Raw genomic sequence first — 15,653 nt, forward strand, 5'->3', positions numbered from 1 at the left:
GCCTTCATCGCGTCGCGGAGATCGGGCGCCGACAACCCCTTCCCCGTCATCACGCTGATCCAATCGGTGAAGAAGTGGCAGAAATCATACTTCTACGTGCGGAACATCGCTCCACGGGGCGACTACGTCAATCTGCCGGCTTACGTAGCCGGCCCGCCGGCGGGGAGGCTGCCCCAGTGGTCCTTCCGGGCGGTGACGCTGTCGCAGGGAGGAAACGCCGCCATCGCCCGCCTGCGGGTGATGGTCCAGACGGAGGGCCTGACGGGGCCCGACCTCCTGGGCGCGTTCGTCACACGCCGGGTCCTCCCGCTCCAGAGCCGGCCTCATCTGATCTGTCAGATGAGCGGCCAGCTCGATCCGAGCCGGATGTGTACCAAGGAGATGCCGCAGGCCGACGCTGCCGACATGGTGAACTACCTCGCCAACTGCCAGCTTCCCGACGATTGGCAATTCGGCAAGGAGCCATACAGCCGCGCCAATCCTCCGCCTACGGTACGCTCCCCTTCTCTTTTTCTCTTTGTCGCCGAGTTCCTCCGGGCTGACTCTAACTCAGTCGGCTCGCTCTTTCGACAGAATCCTCAGCTTCGGCCGGCCAGCGGGGCGGACGTGGAGCGCCGCTTCGTCCCCGACCGGACCGAGCACGACCAGGAGGACCCCGATCTGGGGACGGTCCATATGGAGGAAACCGCCGAGCCGGCTGGTGGCCAAGCCGGCGGCGAAGCAGGCGGCGCCGGGTTCTCCGCGACCTTTAATGATTGGCCAGACGAGGACGAAGCCGAAGTCGTCCCGCCCCGCCAGCCAGCCTCCGGACACGGCGCGGGCTCCTCCGGCGCGCAGCCTGCTCGGGGTAGAGGCCAGAAACGTCGCGCCGCCCAGGGCATGTTCGGTAGCCGGACGAAGAAGCCGAGGGGTGGGGCGGCGGCCACCAGGCGGGAAGAAGCGGCCGCGAAGGCGGCTCGCTTCCGCAAAGTGGTGAAGCAGCCGCAGGCTGTGTCAGCGTAAGCTTTCTTTCTTTCTGTGTATTCTCCTTCTTTCTTTCCTTGGGTGGTTTTCTGAACCTTTGTCTTCTTTTCTTTAATCAGAGCTCCACTGTCGCTCGAGCGGGCGGCTGCCGGCTCCGTTGTCGAGTCGCCAGGGGGCTCTGGGAGCACCACCCGCCGCGTAGATCCCCGCGCCGCCCTCCTGGAGGCGACGGAAAGGAACGCGCGGGAGGTGCGGGAGGAGCAGGAAGCGCGGGAGGCAGAGGCACGGAAGGCAGCCGCCGCCCAGGCGGCTCGGGAGGAGGAGGCGGCGAAGGCGCTCGCCGAGGCTGCAGCCAAGGCCCAGGTAGAGGCCGAGGCCGAAGCGGCGGCAGGGGAGGCCTTGATGGTCACCCCCCTGCGCACCATGGCGCCCGGGGGCGCGGATCCCTCGCCAGGGGGAGCCAGTGGTTCCCAGCAGGGTCTGGGCGGGAGCGGCGACGACGTCATCTTCGTGAGGGAGGCGCCGGGGCCGACTCCTCCGACTACGGCGGCCCAAGGCGGTCAGACCGAGTCTGCGCTCGCACGGTCGGCGGAAGGCGAGCCGGCCGCAGGAGCTGAGGTGGCAGTCCGGGTTCCGCCAAGCCGGCGCGCAGGGAAGGCCGCGTCGGAGCCGCATAAGGCGGCGTCGGAGCCACGGCCGGCCGTGGGCTCCAGCTCGTCGGCCCGAGACGCGGAGGCGGCCAGCGCTACCTCCGGGTGGACGCCAGGCGGAGGGACAGCCGTGGTGAACATCGCTGCACAAGACGTCCGGACCCGGCTCCAGAACCAAGCCGCGACGCTGAGGCAGTTCACCGATGAATTCCTCGCCACGCGGGCTGCCATCCGGGTTAGTATTCTCAATTTTGCCCTTGACTTTTCTCGTGGGGGCGCGTCAGCGCACCCGCTGGGTGTAGTCCCCGAGTTCCGAGTCGGCTGCTGAGCAGGCGGCTTGGAACTTCTTGGAGATTTTGTTTTTGCTGCTTTTGTTCTTACTTTGGTCTTCTGTCCATCTTGCAGGACTACCACAACCTCCGAGCGGCCGCCTTCAACTCCCAGGCTCGGGAGCTGACGCAGAAGACCGCCGATCTCGCTGAAAGCCGAGGTATGTGACTTGATCTCTATCTCATGTGGGGGCGCGTCAGCGCACCCACTGGGTGTAGTCCCCGAGATTCGGGCCGACTGCTGAGCAGTCGGCTCGGATCTTCCTTGATGATTTCTCATTGTTCTTCTTGTTCTTCTATCTCTGCAGCGGCCAACGCCAGTCTGAGGGCACAGCTGGGGGAGTCCCAGACTGCTCTTCGTGCCAAGGACGCGGAGCTCGCTGCCTTGGTGCAGGAGCACGACCGCCTGGTCAAGAAGCTGGCCGACCAGGAGGAAAGCCATAAGGCGGCGCTGAAGGCCGCACGGGACCGCGAAGCCGCCCTCCAGGCCGAGTTCGAGACGGAGGCGGTCGCCTGGGACGAAGCCAGGCAGACTCTGGTCTCCGGCTATGGCCAGATTGAGGATCTGGTTGACGGTAAGTCGTCTACCCCTTCGTCCTTTCTTGCCATCTGTCATTTTGACTTGTTTCTCTGACTTGGGGTTCTTCTTTTCTTTTCTGCGCAGAGTACTTCCCCGGCTATTCCACTGCCGCCAACCAGGCCATCGAAGCTCGTCGCCAGCCGAAGAGGCAAGCCGGCTTCGAGATTTCGCCGACTGCCGGCCGCTCGCTGGAGGAGCAGCTCCTGGCGATCCAGGCTCGTATCCAGCCGGCTCACAGGCTGCTCCGCCGGCTTCAGCGTGCCGGGTCGCAGGTCCTGGCCGCCCTCTGGCCCGGCCAAGTGATCCCGCGCACTCCCAGTCGGACCGCCGACTGGCTGGAGGTGGCCGTCGGGCGCTTCGAGGCTTGGAAGGCGTCAGCGGCTCGCTCCGGCGCCGGGCGGGCGCTGGAGTTCGTCAAGGCCTGGTACCCAGGCCTGAATCTGGACCAGCTGGCGACCTGGCGGCTGCAAGCCGACTCGGAGCTCGAGCCGGCGCGGCCGGCCATCATTCGGCGAGCTTCGGCGATCGCCGACTACACCGACACCAACGTCTTCGCCCCCGAGGTGGACGACAATGGGGTCGCCCAGCCGGAAGATTGGTTCGGGCTGGACCCGGCGCACAGCGAGGACTCGGCGGAGGAGATCGACTCCAGCGACGAGGGCGAAGAGGGGGAGGAGGAGGGTGAAGACGTCGAGCCGGCTGGTGGAGCAGCCGGCCAGCCTGACCGCGCCTCCAGCACTACGCTGCGTGCGAGTGCGTCTCCTGTTGTGGGAGGCGGTCAAGCCGGGACCAGCTAGGCGGCCACTCCTTCAGCCAGCGAGCTGCCTTCACCGACCCACTCGGCCTTCGCGCCTTTGTCTTCTTTCTTTTGTTTCCTGTCTTGTTACTTTTGAACAATGTTCGATTAAGTCTGCGCAATTCCACCCACTGGGTGTATTCAAACGTGATTCTGTTGCCAGCCTTTAGGCGGCTTTATGTATATAAGTTATGCAATCGGCTTTTCCTTGTACTTTCGCTTTTTGTCCTTCTGCTTTTTTCCTTTGCCACCCTCCCTTGGTTGCCGCCTCCCTAGTCAAACAGTTGCTCTGCAATCTGTAGCCGGGGAGTGCCTGGCCGATTGGGGAGGGGGAAGTACTTTTAGCTCGGTCGGACTTAAGCTAAGTTTTTAGGTAGCCGGCCAGCCGGCTGTTGTGACAGTCGTCAGGCGTATATAGAGGCCGTCTTTTTGCTTTATAGGTTAGTTGTTCCTTAGCCGTTTTCGTGTGGGCGTCCTTTCTGTCTTCTCTCTTGCTAGTCGGACAGTCAGTTCTTTGAGCTGCGACTTTCAACAAGAGAGGACTGGGGAGCCGGCGCACTACTTTGCTGACTTCGGGAAGAACTTATAATATAGCTTAAGGCGGCCAGTCCCCGGGCCGACTAGTCGGACCCGGTGCCGGACAAGAATTCAAAATGTAATAAGACATTCATGGATATGACACTCGTCATCCATAGATAAATAAAAGGCAGTCCCCGAGTACTGTTCGGGGGGCCTGTTGGTTTGTAACTTAATACAAAAGGGGTAGCGTGATACATACTGCTTTTCAGCTGTAAAATCGTCTTAGGAGGTTTGCGTTCCATGGTCGCTCTGACTCCTTGCCGGAGTCATCTCTCTTGCGTGCTCTTGGCTTTTGCGCGTCGATCAAGTAGTAGGAGTCGTTGCCGAGTGCCTTGCTGACGACAAAGGGGCCTTCCCAAGGGGCCGAGAGCTTGTGCTGGCCGGCTGTTCGCTGGATCAGCCGGAGCACAAGGTCGCCCTCTTGGAAGGATCTTGGCTTGACCTTGCGGTTGTAGTAGCGGCGCAGGCCTTGCTGGTAGATGGCGGACCGGCTGAGGGCTAACAGCCGGCCTTCTTCCAGTAGGTCGACGCCGTCTTCTCTTGCTTCTTTGGCTTCTTCCTCCGTGTACATGGTGATCCGAGGCGAGTCGAACTCGATGTCGGTTGGGATGACAGCCTCGGCACCGTACACGAGGAAGAATGGAGTGAAGCCGGTTGACTTGTTGGGTGTAGTGCGCAGACTCCAGAGGACAGCCGGTAGCTCTTCGAGCCAGCAGCCGGCCGATCGCTCCAGTGGTACAACCAGTCGGGGTTTGATGCCGGAGAGGATAAGTCCATTTGCTCGCTCGACCTGGCCGTTTGACTGCGGGTGGGCAACGGACGCTAAGTCCAGTCGGATGCCCTGTGTCGCGCAGAAGCGTGCCAGCGCGCCTTTGGCGAAGTTTGTGCCGTTGTCGGTGATGATGCTGTGTGGCACGCCGTACCGAGTGGTGATGTCGGTGATGAATGTCACGGCAGTCGGCCCGTTCAGCTTCTTAATCGGCTTTGCTTCGATCCACTTTGTGAACTTGTCCACAGCAACAAGTAGATGTGTCAAGCCACCGCCGGCCGCCTTGAAAGGGCCCACCATGTCCAGTCCCCAGACGGCGAAAGGCCAGGTGAGGGGAATGGTCTTGAGGGCAGAAGCCGGCAGGTGTTGTTTGGAACTGAAGACTTGACATCCTCTGCAGGTCTTGACTATTTCTTTAGCATCCTCCAAGGCAGTCGGCCAGAAGAACCCATGGCGGAAAGCCTTGGCCACGAGGGATCTTGAGGCGGCGTGGTGGCCGCATTCGCCTTGGTGGATGTCTTTGAGGATTGCCACTCCTTTTTCTGGCTCGACGCAACGCTGGAAGACTCCAGTAATGCTGCGCTTCACCAGCTCCCTATTGATTATTGTGTATGCTGCGGCTCGTCGTTGCACTAGTCGTGCTGCGATCTCATCAGCCGGCAGCTCTCTGCTGACTAGGAACTTGAGGATGGGCTGGGCCCATGAGGGAGCTATGACTTCTTCTGCTGTTATCGTGGCCACCATGACTCGGGTGGGTGGGTTGGGTGTTGCGTTGGGGTCGACCACCACTTCTTGCGTCGTTGCAGTCCCCGGGCCGACTGCTGCAGTCCCCGGGCCGGGCTCTGAGGTCCCTGGGCCGGGTGCGACTACGTCGGTTCCTGGGGCAGTCGTCGAAGTCCCCGTGCCGCCTGCGGGATTTCTTGAGCCGGATCCGGCTGTTTCTGGCGCAGGCGGTACGAAGATGGAGTCCGACTCTTGAGACGGCTTGATGGACGGCTTGAGGAGGCGTTGGAGGGAGACGCCAGTCGGTATGGCTTGTCGGGTGGAGCCGATCCGTGCTAGGGCATCTGCTTGGTCGTTGTCGGCCCTTGGCACGTGAAGGAACTCGCACCCTTCGAAGTATCCGCTCATCTGCTGGACGAGGAAGCGGTAGCTCGCCATGTTCCCATCCTTGGCGCCCCAATCGCCAGATGATTGCTGGACCACTAAGTCGGAGTCGCCGTATCACAGGATCCGGCGTATGCCGAGTTCTTTGGCTAGCCGGAGCCCATGTATGAGCGCCTCGTACTCGGCCACGTTGTTGGAGGCAGCGAAGTGGATCTGCAGCGTGTACTTGAGCTTGTCGCCTTTGGGAGAGGTGAGGACGATGCCGGCTCCCAAGCCGGTGCGCATCTTGGACCCGTCAAAGTGCATCCGCCAATGGGTAGAGTCGGGAGCCGGCGGTAAGTACTGGGTCTCGGCCCAGTCGACGAGGAAGTCGGCCAATGCTTGCGACTTGATGGCGGTGCGGGGTTGATAGAAAATCGTGTAAGGCGCCAAGGCAATGGCCCATTTGGCCACCCGGCCGGATGCATCCCGGCTGCCTATGATCTCGGCGAGCGGGGCAGTGCACACGACCATGATGGGGTGCTCTTGGAAGTAGGGCTTCAATTTCTTGGCAGCGAAGTACACCCCATAGCACATCTTCTGGTAGTGCGGGTAGTTTTGCTTCGAGCTAGATAGTACTTCGCTGAGATAGTAGACCGGCCTCTGGACCAGCTGGGCTCGGCCTTCCTCCGGGCGCTGGACCACAACGACAGTGCTGACGACTCGGCTTGTCGCGGCGATGTAGAGGAGCATGGGCTCCTTCTCAGTCGGCGCAGCCAGGACGGGCGGAGTGGTCAACATTTTCTTCAACTCATGGAAGGCTTGGTCGGCTTGATCATTCCACTCAAAGTGGGTGGACTTCTTCATGAGTCGGTACAGGGGAGGGCCTTCTCTCCTAGTCGGCTGATAAAACGGTTCAGGGAGGCTAAGCAGCCAGTGAACTTCTGCACATCTCGCAGCTTGGTGGGTAGCTCCATCCTCTCGATGGCCTTGATCTTGACAGGGTTGCACTCAATGCCGCGTTCGGAGACCAGGAAGCCTAGCAGCTGGCCGGCTGGTACTCCGAACACGCACTTCTCGGGGTTGAGCTTGATCTGGAATCGGCGCAAGTTGGCAAATGTTTCCTTCAGGTCTTCCAGCAAGGTACCGCGCTTCTCTGTCTTCACCACAATGTCGTCTACATAGACGTGGGCATTTCTGCCGAGTTGTTTCAAGAGACATTTCTGCATGCAACGCTAAAAAGTGGCACCGGCGTTTCTCAAGCCGAATGTCATTGTCAGGTAGCAGAAAGCTCCAAAGGGTGTGATGAAGGCAGTCTTCAGGCGGTCAGTTGGGTCCAACTTGATCTGATGATACCCTGAGTATGCATCCAAAAAACACAACCGCTCGCATCCGGCTGTAGAGTCTATCACTTGGTCAATCCGTGGCAAGGCAAACGGATCCTTTGGGCAGGCTTGTTCAGACTTGTGTAGTCTATACACATGCGCCACTTGTTATTCTTCTTCAAAACCAGAACGGGATTGGCAAGCCATTCTGGAAAGAACACTTCCATGATGAAGCCGGCTGCGAGGAGCCGGGCTATCTCTTCTCCCACGATTCTTCGCTTCTCTTCTGATAGTCGGCGGAGGGGTTGCTTGACCGGCTTCGCATCAGCTCGGACATGTAATTTGTGCTCGGCGAAATCCTTCGGGACACCCGGCATGTCCTTTGGGGACCATGCAAAGATGTCTCGATTCTCACGGAGGAAGTCGGCGAGCTCGCCTTCCTATTTACTGTCCAAGTTCGCCCCAATCACGGTGAACCTCTCCGGGTGCTCCGGGTCTAGAGGTATCTTCTTCGTCTCCTTGGCAGGCTGGAAGGAGCCCTGCGCATCACAGTACTGGGGGTTGGGGGACAAAATCGGCTGCTTGCCGGCCATGGCCACAACCCGTTCCAGCATCTTCTTCTCTTCCGCCACCACGAGGGACTCGGCCAGCCGGCTGCTGGCCATGGCACACTCGATGGACTTCTTGTAGTCGCCGGCTACCGTGATGATCCCCTTCGAGCTCGGCATCTTCATCTTCAGATAGGCATAATGGGGCACAGCCATGAACTTGGCCAAAGCAGGTCGGCCAAGTAGTGCATGATAGGGGCTCTCCAGGTCCACCACCTCGAACCATATTGCTTCCCGGCGGAAGTGATCTTTGTCTCCGAAGAGAACATCCATCTTGATCTTGCCGATCGGAGAGCAAGATAGGCCGGGTACGATACCATGGAAGACAGTGCGGCTCGGCATGAGCTGCTTTGCTTTGATGTTCAGCTTGTCCATGGTGTCGCGGTACAGTATGTTGATACTGCTTCCGCCGTCTATCAGGACGCGGGAAAATCTGGCAGCTCGCCTCTCCGTCGCAAGGGTGACGTCCAAGACCATAGCATAGGAGCCAGGCGAAGGCATCACCTCTGGGTGGTCGGCCTGGCTCCAGCTGATGGGCTTTTCCGACCAATGCATGAACTCGGCGGTGCTAGAGGCGGCTGTGTTTACTTCTTGGTGTTGCCGGCGTCGGCTGCGCTTGTCGTCGACTTGACTCGTGAAGACGACGTAGGCGTCGTGCGCTTCAGGGAACTCGTCTTGGATGGCGCCGACTGCCGGCCGGGCCGTCGGCTGCTGGGGAGCTGGAGGCGGCGGGCCGGGAGGCGGAGGCGGCACTATCCCTTCGCCCTTGGTGATGCGGGTGAGCCAGTGGCATTTCCGTGTTGTATGGTTGGACGGCTTCGCGCCGCTGTGGAACTTGCAGGGAGCATCGAGCGCTTGTTCGTAGGAGAAGGACGGCTGCCAGGGCGGCCGGCCTCCCCTCTTCTTGGGAGCGGGCCGCTCCTCGGGCTGCTCGTCTTCAACTGTGGCCACCTGCCGACTGGAGGAAGTCGGCATGGGGCCCTTGCGCTTGTGGTCGTTCTGGTAGGGGCGCCGGTTTGGGTCGCCAGCCGGCGTCTTGGGAGCCGGAGCGACTACCTTCCCCGAGGCATCTACTCGGAGCTCGGTCTTCATGGAGGAGTCGGCAGTGGCGTACTTGTCGGCGGTGACCAGCAACTCATCGAGGGTAGCGGGTTCGTCGCAGAGGAGTCGGTGCTTGAGGAGGGTGCCCTCTCGGCACCCGGCGGTGAAGTACTCGATGGCCTGGACCTCATGCACTCCCTCGCAGGAGTTGCGGAGCTCGGCCCATCGCGTGAGGTAGTCGCGGGTCGACTCGTTGGGCCCTTGGACGCAGAGGGAGAGCTGGCGAGGCTTGGGAGGCCGCTTGTAGGTGCTAGTGAAGTTGCGGACGAAAACCTCTGTGAAGTCCAGCCAGCTGTTGATGCTGTATGGCTTGAGGCTGTTGAGCCATGTGCGCGCCGTGCCCTGCAGCATCAGGGGGACGTACTTCACGGCAACGCGCCGGTTGCCGTTGGCGATGCTGACGGCTGTGGAGTAGTCGATGAGCCAATCTTCCAGCTTCACGGAGCCGTTGTACTTGGGCGTGTCTCTGGGGAGCGAGAACCATTTGGGGAAGGGCTCGTCGCGGATGCGGGGGCCAAAGCATGGCGGGCCGACATCGTCTTCTTCTTCTAACGCCAGGGACCGAGCAAGGCGGTCGATCCTGTGGCGGGCGTCACTCTCGCCGACTCCTTCTCGGCGGCCGAGTCGGTCGCCAAGAGTCGGATGTGTGATGGGCGGCGGAGTGAGGCGTCTTTCTCTTCGAGGCGGGGGAGGAGGCAGGTTTCCCTGATGTTCAACCGCCCGAGGGCGGCCTTCCGCGTTGCGCTCGATAGTGATGCGGGTCCGGCTACGGCTGGCAGCCGGCTCCTTGTCTTTCTTCTGGCGCGTGCCGCTCGCCGTCGGCGAGCGGGACGTCGCGGCGTGCTCCCGGCGCGGGGGATGGCTATCAGCTCGGGCGCCGGCTTCGTGCCGTTCTGCAGCCGCGTCGATCAGCTGCTAGATCCGTCTTGTCATGTAGGGGAGCTCATCGGCTCCCAGCCCATTGAGCTCCTCTGCTGCCGCCTGAGCGGCTCGCAGATTCTCGAGCGGGGTGGCGTAGACGGGGCGATCTGCGCCCAGCATGCTGGCAACGGCTGCGCCGCGCTTCTGGACGAAGCCGGCTCGGCTCGGGCCGCTCGGAGGCGGCGTCCCGAAGGCGGCGCGGTCGACTTCGCGCTGGTGGGCCTCGGTGAGGCGTCTCATCGAGGCTATCTTCTTGCTCTCCGTGATGAGGGCAAGACGGCGTGCCTCCAGGGTCTCGGCGTCGGCGTCGGCCGGGAGGGGGATGGAGAGGTCGTGCATCGCTGCTTGCTGGGCGTCGCGGGCGCTCCCGCCCGAGTTGGAGACGTGGCTGATGACCAGCACTTCGGTGACAGCGCTGCTGCCGCTGTCAGCTCGAGGGAGTGGGTCGTCGAAGACCACCACGTCGGAGGGGTAGGCGTCGAGCGACGCGGTGTCGGAGTCGATGAGCATCGGGTCGGTGGAGCCGACAGACTCCATGTCCGTAGCAGGCTCGCTGGAGACGTGAAGTTGGTCGAGGAGGCTGACGAGGCGGCTCTCGGGGTAGTCGGTGCCTGCGTCGGACGCAGGCTCGTCGGAGATGCGAGTCTCGCCGAGCTGATTGGCGAGGCGGCTCGCTGCGCAGGCGTCGTCGACGCCTTGCAGCGCGTCGGGGCAAGCGCCATCGGGCGCAGCAGGCTGGCTGCGCTCGCGGGGAAGGAAGAAGGTTCCCGTCCAGAACAGGTCTCCGGACGACGGTGCACCTGGCCCCACGGTGGGCGCCAAATGTCGGGTGGTTGGTACGACATATGCCAAGGGATGGCTTATCATTGTGGGAGCCAATAAAACGTCGCCGGTGCCTGGAAACGGGATGAGGCGAAGACATGCACGCCGGCGAATCTTACCCAGGTTCGGGGCTCTCCGAGGAGATAACACCCCTAGTCCTGCTCTGCGGGGTCTCTGCATGATCACTAGCTCGATAAAGAGTGGCTACAATCGCTCCTAGAGCTGTCGGGATCAAGGGAGAAGAAGAACAAGGCTAGCTCTTGCTTCTCTCTATCTATGGTGTGTGTGTGTGTGTGCTATGCTTGGGAGCCAAACATGCAGAGGGGCCAACCAGAAGCGAACTATGCTCCGTGGCCAACTATGCTTGGGTGCGAACCCTTTGCATGGGTGCTCCGGGGGGTTTATATAGGCCTACCCCCCGGGGATACAATGGTAATCCGGCTGGGATCTGGTCCCAGCCGTCAGTGTCTATGCTCGCCGGCTTCTCCGCCGGCTGCTGGGTCCCGCCGGCTGCCGGTTACTTGGCCGACAGGCCGGCCCCACCGCCTAGGGCTCTGTCGGCGGCTGCTTACTGTAGCCGCGCCTCTGATGATGAGGGCTTTGTCGAGGTGAGCATGGCTACAGTGGGCCGCCTCGGGGGCTATCACTGTAGCCTCACCTCGTCTTGTCTCCTTAATGGGGCTCCTGCTTCGAGGAAGGGAGTAGCCGGCTTCCGGAGGCCGGCCATGCTCCTGGCCGACTAGGGAAAGCCGGGCCGCCTTCACGCCTCTCTCTGGCTGAAGGGGCCCGCAGTCCTTGGGCCGTACAGGAGGGGGTCGTGGATGACGTCGTAGCTGGCGTGGCTACAGTGCCGGGCCGCACGGGAGACATCCCTCCCGTACGGCCTCCTGTAGCCATGCCCGCCTCGGGCTTCGGGGGTCGCGGGCTGCACTGTGGCCATGCCCCGTCAGGTCGTCGTTATGTAGGGGCGGTTGTGGTCTCGGCCGGCTTCTAGGAGTCGGCGTTCTTCTTGGCCGGCTCCTTGGAGTCGGTGAGGCTGGGTCGCCTTCCGGGAGTCGGCTTTAGTGGTAGCCGGCCGGGGAAGGCGGCCCAAATGCTTGGAGTGCTTGAAGGCCCAAAGGCCTGATAAATTTTCTGAAGAGCCAGGGGTAGCTGGTTTGGCTACCCGTGGCCACTTACTCCGACACTGCGTGCGTGACTTGGGCCGAAGCCCGTGTACCCTTTCGCCCCTGACTTAACCCTTCGTGGCTTAGACTATATATACTCCTCCCCCTCCTCCATTTGAGGGTTAGCATAGGTTTAGCTCGTATTAGAGATATAGCTTTGCTCATCCATACAGATCTACTCCACGAGAGAGACCGCGACCCCTCTATGGAGAAGATCCACGTTGGATTCAAGACCTCCTCACAGAGAAGACCCCCTTCAAGACCTCCTCACTGAGAAGAACCGGTTACCCTATGCGTCGTCCCTTGTTGATCGTGGATCGTGTATCTCTTTGTGTTTCGAGGATCTAGCACATGTGTGATCGTTCTTGTTGGTTTGAGTGATTCTCTCGTGTTTCCCCTCGTGTTTCCCCTCGTTTTCCCCTCGTGTTCTTCACATTCTTCACAGGATCCGCTCAATCGTGAAACATCGGGCAACTAGGGTTCTACCCTACATCATCTTGGTATCACGAGCCACGTTTATCACGAATTTGGAGTCTCCCCCACCGTTTTCTAGCCTTCTTTTGCTTGATTTCGTCCTTAATTTGAAAATCCCCACCAAAAATAGCCCCCAATTTTTTTTTGTGATTTGTTGGTTTGATGATGTTTTGTTGATTTTGATCCATGGATTTGCTTGGTTTTGAGTGGATCTAGCATCTTCCCAAGTTTCCCCACCTTCCATCCACAAAATCTCCGCAATTTTTGCCCCAAAATCATCCATATCCGCCCAAAAAATCAGACTCCGAGAGCAAATCCTGAGAGCATTGACCTACCCGGATCATCCGGACAAGGTCCCGGATCATCCGGACCCTCCCGGATCAGCTGGACGCCCCCCGGACGTCCGGACATCCAGCCGGCCACTCATCTATGGAAGGACTGTGCAATCATGAAGGCCTTTAAGAATTCCAATGCTTTCAATGGCAACAATGGCCCGGGCGGCGGCTCAGGCGCCGGCGGCTTTCATGGCCCGGGCGGCGGCTCAAATTCCAATTCTCAGAATATTCAAGGGGGCTTTAATCAGCAGTCCGGCCAGGGTCATTAGCAGCAGCAGCAGGGGGGATACTAGACCAATCCAAAGCAGCTCAATGGCGGACAGTATCATGTGTTTACTACCAGTCTGTGCAAGCGAGAGCAGAAGCTCCATAAAAGGGCTGTGAATGCTGTTGAGCCGGCGGTTCCACGCTATTTAAGATGGTCTGAGCAGCCTATTGTGTGGAGTAGGGAAGATCATCCTCCCCGGGTTGATAATCCGGGTCACCTGGCCTTGGTGGTGGCTCCTCAGGTTGGGGGGTATAAATTCACTAAAGTGCTCATGGACGGAGGCAACAGCATCAACATCCTCTATTATGAGACCTTCCGTCGTATGGGTTTAACTTATAAAAACCTCAGCCAGTCCAATACTGTTTTCCATGGCGTGGTGCCCGGCAAGTCGGCATATCCAGTCGGTAGAATCGAGCTGGAAGTAGCCTTCGGAGATGAGTACAACTACAGGGCGGAAAAACTAACCTTTGAGGTGGTTAAGATAAGAAGTCCGTACCATGCTTTATTTGGGCGGCCGGCTTACGCCAAGTTCATGGCACGGCCGTGTTACGTGTATTTGCAACTCAAGATGCCGGGTCACAATGGGACCATTACGGTTCATGGCAGCCGAAAGATAGCCTTGGAGTGTGAGGAAGGTGACGCGGCTTACGCGGAATCCGTTTGTGCAACAGAGGAGTTGAAGTTTTACAAGGACAACGTTGACCCGGCAGATATGGCATCTTTGAAAAAGCCAACCACGGAGCATGAGCCAGTAATGAAATTTAAATCAGCTGATGAGACTAAACTTGTTGATTTTGTTCCAGGTGACTCATCTCAGCAGTTCAGCATCAGTGCCAATCTGGATCCGAAATAGGAAGGCGCGCTCATTGAGTTCATCCGTGAGAACAGGGACATCTTTGCATGGAAACCTTCTGACATGCCGGGTGTACCTAGAGAACTCGCTGAGCACACTCTCAATATTGATCTGAAATTTAAGCCGGTCAGGCAATTCCTCCGGCGGTTTAATGAGGAGAGGAGGAAAGCCATTGGTGAGGAGGTAGCCCGGCTCTTGGCGGCCGGGTTTATTGTTGAAGTTTTTCATCCAGAATGGTTAGCTAACCCGGTGCTCGTGCTCAAGAAGAACGGCACCTGGCGGATGTGTGTGGACTACACGGATTTAAACAAAGCATGTCCGGCTCATCCTTTTGCTCTCCCCCGTATTGATCAAATCATTGATGCTACGGCGGGTTGTGAGCGGTTAAGCTTTTTGGATGCTTATTCTGGATACCATCAGATTAAAATGGCAGTTAAGGACCAGGAGAAGACGACATTCATCACACCCTTTGGAGCCTTCTGTTATGTGTCTATGCCCTTTGGGCTCAAGAGTGCACAGGCGACTTACCAGCGTTGCGTGCAGAATTGTCTTCATGACCAGATTGGGCGCAATGTTCATGCCTATGTGGATGATATCGTGGTTAAGTCCAGGGAGAAGGAGACCTTCATAGATGATCTGAAAGAGACCTTTGATAATATCCGGGTCTACAAGATGATGCTTAACCCGGCCAAGTGTGTTTTTGGCGTTCCTGCAGGCAAGCTCTTGGGTTTTCTGGTTTCTCACAGAGGCATTGAAGCTAACCCGGAAAAGATCAAGGCAATCACCTCTCTGACTAAGCCGGCGTGCATAAACGACGTCCAGCATCTGACGGGCCGCATCGCTTCTTTGAGCCGGTTTATAAGCCGCTTGGGTGAAAAGGCCATGCCACTGTACCAGATGATGAAGAAAACAGATGACTTTATCTGGAATGATGTTGCTGATGCTTCTTTTGAGGATTTGAAGAGACAGCTGGCTGAGCCCCCAGTCCTTGCTGCTCCTGTTGACAAGGAGCCCTTATTGCTGTATGTAGCCGCTAACACACGAGCCGTCAGTGTGGCTGTGGTAGTGGAGCGTAAGGAAGCGGGTAAGGAGTATCCGGTTCAGCGGCCGGTTTACTACGTCAGCGAAGTACTCATTGAGTCCAAGCAACGGTATCCACATTGGCAGAAGCTTGTTTATGGGGTGTTCATGGCAAGCCGGAAGCTTAAGCACTATTTCCAGGGTCACCCTATTACTATGGTTAGTTCTGCTCCCCTAGGAGATATCATCCAAAACAGAGAAGCCACAGGAAGAGTGGCTAAGCGGGCTATAGAACTTGGGCCTCATGGTCTGAAATACGTACCACGCACTGCCATCAAGTCTCAAGCATTGGTGGATTTCATCAACGATTGGACAGAGCTGCAGGTGCCTGAAGAGAAACCGTATAATACGTACTGGACTATTCACTTTGATGGGTCCAGGCAGTTGGAGGGCTCGGGGGCTGGAGTTGTATTAGCTTCCCCTCGAGGTGACAAGTTTTGCTATGTGCTACGGTTGATGTTTCCCTGTACTAACAATGCAGCTGAGTACGAGGCCTTGCTCCATGGTCTTCGGATGGCTAAGGAGATGAGCCTAAGCCGGGTAAGGTGCTTTGGCGATTCAGATTTAGTGGCCCAACAAGTGTCAGGCAAGTGGGATTCCAAGGACCCCCTCATGGCGGCTTATCGCCGCGAAGTTGATGCCATTGCTGGACATTTTCAGGGTTACCAAGTAGAGCACATCGATTGCAGGAAGAACGAGGCGGCTGATGCATTAAGCCGGCTGGGCTCTCAGCGAAAGCCGGTGCCGCCTAATACTTTCTTGGACATTCTGCATAACCCTTCTGTTAAGTTGCCTACAGAGGAAGACTTGGCTGTTCCTGACCCGGAAGCGCAGTTGGTGGCGGCTCTCCACATTATCCCAGATTGGACAGTACCATACTTGGCTTACATGACCCGGGGAGAATTGCCTGAAGATGAAACTTTGGCCAGACAAATAACCCGGCGGTCT

Source organism: Aegilops tauschii, chromosome 3 (genome assembly GCF_002575655.3).
Source record: "Aegilops tauschii subsp. strangulata cultivar AL8/78 chromosome 3, Aet v6.0, whole genome shotgun sequence".
Lineage (NCBI taxonomy): Eukaryota > Viridiplantae > Streptophyta > Magnoliopsida > Poales > Poaceae > Aegilops > Aegilops tauschii.